This window comes from Microtus ochrogaster, chromosome 2, assembly GCF_000317375.1.
Source record: "Microtus ochrogaster isolate Prairie Vole_2 chromosome 2, MicOch1.0, whole genome shotgun sequence".
Classification (NCBI taxonomy): Eukaryota; Metazoa; Chordata; class Mammalia; order Rodentia; family Cricetidae; genus Microtus; species Microtus ochrogaster.
The window spans coordinates 63439086-63448323 of record NC_022010.1 but is presented as its reverse complement, the minus strand read 5'-3'; positions in this window follow the sequence as shown (position 1 = coordinate 63448323).

Genomic DNA, 9238 nt, shown 5'->3' with positions numbered 1-9238 from the left:
GGAAATTTTTTCAACAAAAAAAAAAAAAAGTGCGACCTGGAAGTGTAAGGTGCAACAAGCCTTGTCCTCCTCTATTTTGCTTTTGGACAGTGTGCTCCATCCAAGCAATAGGAAAACAGGTTGAACATGTTACAAAATGAGTTTTAGTCATTTCTATCGTCTATTCTTCTCTTTCAATCTGTTCCCTCACCATTGCAGACTTCAAATTAAAATAATAGAAACCAGGGGTCCATGTGCCATTCAGAAGCTTTACATAAAGAAGCTGAAAAAAATCAAAGGTCAACTCAAATGAAGTTTCTAGGAGCCATTTCTATTTGATCCTGAATCAGGGTGGCTCCTAAAAATCTGAATGTTCCGTATCTCCTTATGGCAGCCTGAGACAGAATTAGTACTCCCTGGAGAAGCTGGGGGCATTTTTATTGCTGTTTTAAAAATTATTCAAAATTATTATTTAAAAAGTTTGTTTTCTCCAGAAAGGTTAAAAAAAAGGAAAAAAAATAAGTCAAATGGAATTTTAAAACTAATTGCCATTTAAAGAAATATTTCTGCCTTTATCAAAATTCCCATAATAATAAACAATCACAGAAACTTAGGGCTGCTCTGCTCAACTTAGACTTGGCAATTCATTTTCCCTTGTGTCAGCGTCTCAGAGTCACTTAGACTCAGGTATCAGTTAAAGTTGAATGAAGGTGTGAGAATCTCCTTATACATCTTCTTTATTTTCATAAAGATCATTGTTTTGACAAATTTCAAGCAAAGTTAGCTCTCCAAAGCAAGGCTATACCTTAATAATTACCAATAGAAAAGAAAATAAAAGAATGAGACATCAACATCAAATATACTTTCAAAATAAGAAACTTGTCCTGTATCTAAAATACAGGCACCGAAGCCACCAATTCACACATATTTTCTCTTCAGTAAAGCTTTGGTTTTTTGTTTGTTGTTTGCTTCTTTCCGAGTAAGGATAACTTGTTTATAAGGTGAAAAGTCAGATTGTAGAAATGAATACCTGTTTGTAGGCTGAGTCTAACAGAGAGAGCACCTCATAAAGGGCAACTAAAACCCTTAATAGTCATCGTCACATCTCATGAGAGTAATAAAAGGCATTTCCCAGGGTTTTTTAGTTCCTGTGTCCTGAATGCAATCAACACAGGTATGAAGAGACTGTGAGCATCCCATTGTTACAGCAAAAACAGTGGGGAAAATAGCAACATTTGATGTGTTTGTGTCTCACAGAGTAAACGGTGGTTAAATATGGCATTCCTATCACCAACAAGGCATGAACAGGAAAAATTAAATGTCTCACTTAATGATTACAACTTTAAAAAATGAGAAAAAGAAACATTATGAGTTTTATTTCTTTACCCTGAGTTTGAACTCAGCCTGGTATGCTAATTGGGAATTATTACATCATTAAAAGTTCAAAATTATAAAATCGAGATGAGGTCAGAAATGGTCACAAAAGTACATGCACAGTCTTATTGATTACCTATGATACACACTGATCTATGCTTACTGCTCTCCAGAAGTTATGACTTACCTCTGATCCATTTTCAACCGATTTCAAATGTCAACATGTCAAAACGGTTCATCCAATAAGGTCAGCAATTCTCTGCTCTATAAGCAGAGCAGAGTAACCTAAAGGACAGAGATTCCAACACGGTCACTTATTCTGTACTCCTGAAAACAAGTAGTATATTAAACCAGCAGACTCATCCTTGTAAAAAATAAGGGAAACCATAATCCAAATGCAGATTTGCTAATAACATAAATGTCCTTGGAGTGCCACCAATTACTTCTCTCCAATTTCAGGTGTTCATGACTGGCTAAACTGCTTCCCAAGTACACATAGAATTTTATTCTTCCTCCATTCCTACATGGCTAGATGTTTAGGCCACATAATGGGACATAGGGAGAATTTTACACAGAGATAGAGAAGGCATGCTGAAATGCATGTAGCAAGGTATATATCCCTCCTCTAGTTGTGCAGTTCGAATAAGAATTGACATAAAGCTGTCCTTTCCTCTCAGACACAGTCATCAGTTGCTGAGCATAGAGAAGAAATAAGGGAGATGTTTGAATTTATGGGTAATCTATGAGACTACAGTTAGACAGAATTTGGGGATAGATGGTTAAAGAATACAGCTCATTGCTTAAGAGTATCTACTGCTCTACAGAAGATTCAAGTGCTATTCCCAGCACCCACTTCAAGTAGTCCACAACTGCTTGTCATTAGTACTTCATGGAGATCAGAGAGCTCTAGCCTCTATAGATACCTGCACACACACACACACACACACACACACACACACACACACACACACTAATATAAACATACACAAGCACACAAATGCACTTATACATACACACATAATTTAAAATGAGCCATAATTTTAAAAACATGTCCTGCAGAGTTACAACCCATCTTCCTATGACCATTTGTTTGTTACTTTTGTTCTCATGACTCAGGCATCTTCTGGCTAAAATTTCTTGTTTTTTCAGAGTCCATTCTATATCAGTTTCCACAGATTACTCTGAACCTTATTGTATTCAAACTTTATTCCTCTTTTTTATATTCAAAATTAAGTGTAAGAGCACATTAATTCAAGAGCACAGCAATGATTAATATTCAGAGTTTCCCAAGTGATAAAATGAAGTATTTATATGTTTCAAGCACACCGCAGACAAGAAAATAAAACTGAATAGTTATTCCCCTATTAAAACAGGTTGTCCCTGTATAATATGTAATGCTAATAATTATAGATGCAATAAATTCAAGGTCCAGATTACATCACCTCTAAACTTCACAATAGTGAAGATACGTAGGTGATGTTCTAAAACACAGTCCAAAGCTTGGTAAATTAGGATGCAGAGTTAAGTAGTAGGTTTGACTCAGATTTCATTAAATAACCTATTTGACACAATCTCAGAGGCTCTAAATCACGGTTCACTAGAATTTACCCAATATGTTACAGAGTGCAGTAAAGAACCTAGAAAGAATATTAGGCTGACTAACTGTTGTACTAAGGCCACTTGTTTGTCCTGACTGCTCAGCCCTGAAATAATCACGCAGAAACTATATTATTTAAATCACTGCTTGGCCCATTAGCTCTAACTTCTTATTTGTTAACTCTTACATCTTAATTTAACCCATCTTCATTAAGGTGTGCATCACCATAAGTTCGTGGCCTACCAGCAAATTTCAGCACATCTGTCTCTGGTTCCACAGCTTCTCATTGACTCTGCCATCTTTCTCCCATCATTCATCCTAGCTTTCCCCACATAACTAAGTTCAAGCTTACTATATGTCCAAAGCAGTTTCTTTATTCATCAGTGGTAATCACAGTATACAGTGTGCAACCCCACATCAACCAACCTATAATTCAGTAACCTAACAGTAGGGGCAGAAAATAGTCATTTCTGCATTGCTAGTAGGAAAGGCATGTGTGGACTTAAGTAACAGATAAGATTATATGAAAACTTCCTTCCAAAGTGCAAAAAGGTGTCAAGTAATCCCATTTAGGAACCTCACTGGAGCTGTAGTTTAGGAACTACTTGCTGTGGCTGGCGGTTGAAGGAGATGCATCTACACATCAATATTGTTCCATGGAACTTTGGTATCTTCTCTTTCAGTCAGTTTTTTGCTCACTTCTCAAAGCACTTTAAAGCATCTCACAAGTTTTAGTTTAAATAATACAGAAGACACCATAGTTCTTGTCAGTACTGTTTATTCAGCTCTTCAAAGGGGAGTATTGAAACAAATACTACCAAGATTCTCTTAAACCTACTTTGGGAGAAGAAATGATTATCTGGAAGTAACTTGAGTAGAATTCTTCAGTATTGAAGAAAACCTATCCACACCAGATCTGTAAGATATGAAACATGGAAACAAACAGCCATTAGATTTAGCAGACCAATGAAATAACAAGTATTTAATATTTAAACTGAGTACTCAACACCACTTCTTATTTCATTTCTATTCCTTAAAATAAACTTGAAATTGAACACAATCTCATTGATTTAATTGGTCATTTTTGGAGGGGCAAAAATAATCTTTATCAAATAAAAACTGCTATGAAGCTGATGAGATTACCTCTCACAATGAGCTCAAGAAAATTGTTTCTTAAATTACTCATTAAAACCAACATGTCTATCACTCCAAAGATACAAGACAATTGCTTGCAGCTAAAAATCGTGATATATTAAAAAGTGATTTGATGGATAATTTGAATACTAATATGATATTCTCACAGCCATACATTATCTAGTTAAAACTGTTGGATGAAAAGCCAAAATAACACATTTCCAAGCCATTCACACGGAGTCTCAATAATCTGATAACCCCGTAATAGCAGGAGTTGATCAAAGATAGCAATATTATTTATTCACAGTTAGTAGCTTACTGAATATTAGCTTTTGCTTCTAAACTGGATGAAAATGGCAGGGAATGCAGAATCACTCAAACATTGCCCAAGTTTAATCAAAACCATTATTTACTACATTATTTTTTTTTAATAAGATTGCTCTGGGGGCTGGAGAGATAGCTCAGAGGTTAAGAGAACTGACTGCTGTTCCGGAGGTCCTTAGTTCAATTACCAGCAACCACATGGTGGCTCACACCCATCTATAATGAGATCTGGTGCCCAGAACACTAATACATAATAAATAAAATTAAAAAAAATAAAATAAGATTGCTCTTGTGTCATACGTACACTGACAAACATGTCTTCAACCAAAGCACAATTTGATAACTGCCTATAATCAATGTGTTTTGCTGCTGCTCTGGCCCAGAAGAGTAATGAGTCATCTTTTCTAATATTGACATGTAGAGAAAATGCTAAAATAAAATGAATGTGATAGCATAAATAGGGAAAAGAAGATCCAAAAAGATTTTAATAAAATTGCCCAATAAATGATTGCTGATACTAATTATACTGTGCAACATTTGTTACACATACATATTTGCATATATGAAAAATCATGTATATACGCATATATACATATACACAAAAATCATGTTAGTAATGTTAAATGAAAATCTCTGTGAGAAAAAAATTAATAGACATAATAATGTGTGTTTAATTTATGTCATCCCTGAGGAAAAAAATTAATGTACAAAACTACTGTTAGTGTAATTTTTCTTCAAAAAATACTGTAATTGGTAAGGAAGTTCATAACTGAAATTTTGAAATGATTAATAAAACTCACTAAAAAATGTAGGCTTGAAGGAAAAGTAATAATATAAAATTAGATATGCAAAGTAAGGGAGAAAGTCACTTTAAATTTCTGCTTCATGTTGTGAGGAAAGAAAAATATTAATCTATGCAAGTTGTCTTAGTAAAAATGTTTGTGTATCCATAAGCTATATGTGTTTGTAGTTACATAAATTCTCTCATTAAGAAAGCCATGGAGTACTGTAGTGAACTGATTTGTGTCAAAGATACCGAGTGTCAGGGAGAGTACTGGGTAATACCCTTGTAGATCATTGAGAAGCTAGATGGATGTGGGGCAAATAGAGCTCATAAATACCGTGCAGCTGAAGATGTACATTCTGCATATAAGCTCCTGGTGTTGGATTACTGTGAACATTTATATTAGCCAATTAATTAATTTTAACTTTTTTTTCCTTTCAACAGTACTTCGGTATCCTGACTCGGGAATTTCTGTAACAAAATATAGTTTAACTTATAATTCACCAAGAGCTACTTTCATTAAGGTCTAATATATCATACATGGACTACAGCATTATTTTTATTGCCTTAAACTTTTCCAGTAAAACATACTAGTTACAGCAGTCTTTATTACCATGTAATTTAGACCTTTCCAGTAAATAACAAGGGATTAAACTCTAGTTGCATGTAGCTGGATGCAAGTAACATGATTTAATCATGTTCCCTTGAACATGGGCTTTAAGATTTCAGTATCAGTTTGCTGACTCATAGTCTGAAGACTAAAATAAAAAGAAAGAAATGAAGAAAGAATGAAAGAAAAAAGGAAAGAATGATGGAAGGGAGGAAAGAAGAAAGAAAAAAGAAAGAGAAAGAAGAAAGAGAAAGAAAGAGTGGGGAAAAGGGAGGGAGCAAGGTGGGGAGGGAAAGAGGGAAGGAAGAAGGTGCGGTTTGCAATTTCACAATTCTATAGTTGTGAAACAGGATGGCAGAGCATAGACAATGGTAAAATCACACAGAAAGCAACAACAGGGTAAATGCTTTTTGTTTGCTATCTCTAAACCAAGCTAGAAATACATGAACAATAACCAAGTTGAATGTACTACTCTAGATTACTTTCATGTGAGATTTGTGGTATGTGAAGGTCAAACGCATATGAATATTAGGGATTCACACAGGCCTTCACTTTAAGATAATCATATTCTATGGGGACAATGACAGCTCTTGTTTCTCCCCATGGCCTGGAAATCAGTGTAGCTTTTGTGCTTTTGTGTCATTCCCAGATGAAAATAGAGGAAACTGAGAGCAAGGGCTAAGGGACTTTCACATGAGTCAAAGTTGCTTTATTGGAGGTTTTGGAGGATGCGTTTATCCTCATGGTATAAAAATCAGTCGACATAATATCCTTGTCAACCAAACTTTATTGAATTCCTTCACATGAACTCAATCTCATTTTCTGGTATATGGTTAATGAGCACTAGTTCTGGTATATTACACTCAGTGTATACTCTACAAGAGAGATCAATTTACACATGATAGATCTAGGATAGATCTTAGAATTTTCCAAGGCAATAGTTCTCACCATATGTTATAAATATGAGTGGTTAATGCTTAGAACTGGGACGCAAAAAGGAACACATTCTTCCTCATTACCATTGAGTACCAGAGACAATACTTTCTTCTATTTAGATATGCAAATGGTTTTAATCAGATGAATTATAAGTGATTTATCATTTAAACAAATTTCTTTTATTTGGTAAAAAAATGATTATTTGTAATATAAACATACCTGATAAAAACTTTGGGACACATATAATAAATTTAGGAAACAAATTGTATTAAAACTTCTTGGGTGGTAGATGAACTGAGATTTCTACTTTAATGGGAACATGATGTATGTCCTAAAGTACTGTGGTTATGTCTGATAATTTGTTGTAGCAATGAGTTAGAATGCTGTCTTTGGCAAATTTAAACATTTCATAAGAAAACTTACATGTCAGTGAGGAAGGATAATAGAATCCAGAAGTGAAATCTTTTGTTCTAAAAACAAAGACAATGACTATAAGCAGCACAAATGTACATAATAATAAGAAAAGCAATCATAGTGACTAGTATTTAGTTTTTAATATAACAAAAAAATTGTAGGAGTATTAATTTTTAAAATTCTTTAAGCATTTTAATAAAGAAAAATTAATTCTAAAAAGAAACATTTCTAAGTATCCTAAGAAATTACCTCAAAAGGCAATGAAAATTTCATATACAAGTACATCCCTGTTCAACTGAAAAAAGAGACAGAGTTCATGGAAGATTCTCTCTGTAAATATGCACAGCTCTAAGCACAGCTTTTTACATTTTATGATTGTAATTTGGATTTACTCACCAATAAATCAATATATCCACATATTCAAGATGAGTAGAGATTTTGTAAAATAAAACTAGGAATTGTATTCAAGAGATATCTATTATAACTAAACAGAGGCTTGACAGAACTAGAATTGAAAAGGCAAACGTGTTGGTCATTCCAGGCTCGGGGTACAGGTATTTTAATTCCACTGTGTGTCAACATTTCGAGTGAACTCTCCAAATCTCAAATACAGAGGTGCTCCACAAGTAGACAGAGGTGGGAGAGCATGACTTCATCAGGAGGTGATATAAAGCCTCAGAAAGAAAGCAACCACCCTAGGTATTTAAGGTCACAGAAGAGTTGAAGCCACCATCTGCATTGCTTTAGTGGGGCTCCAACCAGCAACAATAGCTGCAGTAATTAATAACAGTTAATTACATACTTCAGGCACAGATGTACACTGACAGTGCTGAAAAGGCAAAACTGAATAACTTGTGGAGGTGTAGAGTTACCAAGAAGGCCAGGAGAAGTGTTCCCAGTGAAGGCTTTCTGATGAAGAAGCTAATGTTATTTTTCTAAGAACACACAAGATGCCAAAGTCAAAGATGGTTCATGTTTTTGTCATATTTCTCATACTTGCTCTTTTATTTGCAAATAATGCATTCTGTGTCAAAATCAGTTTATGAAAACCTAAGCAAAAACAATCTAAATTTATAAATCAACTAAGCATTTCATTAATTCATTCTCCAAATACGTGCTTCATTGAGTACATACAAAACATAAATTTAGGCTGATCAGAAAAATCCAGTGTGGGTCTCTGTCTCTATCTCCATCCATTGCCAGATGAAGGCTCTAAGGTGATACTCAAGATATTCATCAGTGTGGCTGTAGGATAAGGCCAGTTCAGGCAACTTCTCCTCTGGTGCCCAAGGAACAAGCTGAGGACATCTCCTTGGGCACCTTGGAACCCCTTTAGAGTCAAGTCTCTTGCCAACCCTAAAATGGCTCCCTTAATTAAGATATCTACTTCCCTGCTCCCATATCCACCCTTCCTCCATCCCAACCATCCCATTTCCACAAGCTCTCCCCAATCCCCTTCTCTCTTCCCATCTCCTCTTATTCCTACCCCTTCCCCACCCCAGTGCTCCCAACTTTTGCCTGGCAGTATTGTCTTCTTCCAATATCCAGCAGGATAACTATATGTTTTTCTTTGGGTTCACCTTCTTGTTTAGCTTCTCTAGGATCACGAACAATAGGCTCAATGTCCTTTATATATGGTTAGAATCAACTTATGAGTGAGTACATTCCATGTTCATTTTTTTGGTTCTGGGTTATCTCACTCAGTAAAGTGTTTTCTATTCCCATCTATTTGCGTGCAAAATTCAAGATGTCATTGTTTTTTACAGCTGAGTAAAACTCTAAAGCGTATATGTGCCACAACTTCAGAGACCCACACTGGAGCACTGGACTGAGCTCCCAAGGTCCCAATGAGGAGCCGAAGGAGGGAGAACCTGAGCAAGGAAGTCAGGACCGCGAGGGGTGCATCCACCCACTGAGACGGTGGGACTGATCTATTGGGAGCTCACCATGGCCAACTGCACTGGGACTGATGGAGCATGTGATCAAACCGGACTCTCTGAATGTGGCTGACAATGAGGGCTGACTGAGAAGCCAAGGACAATGGCACTAGGTTTTGATTCCACTTCATTGACTGGCTTTGTGGGTA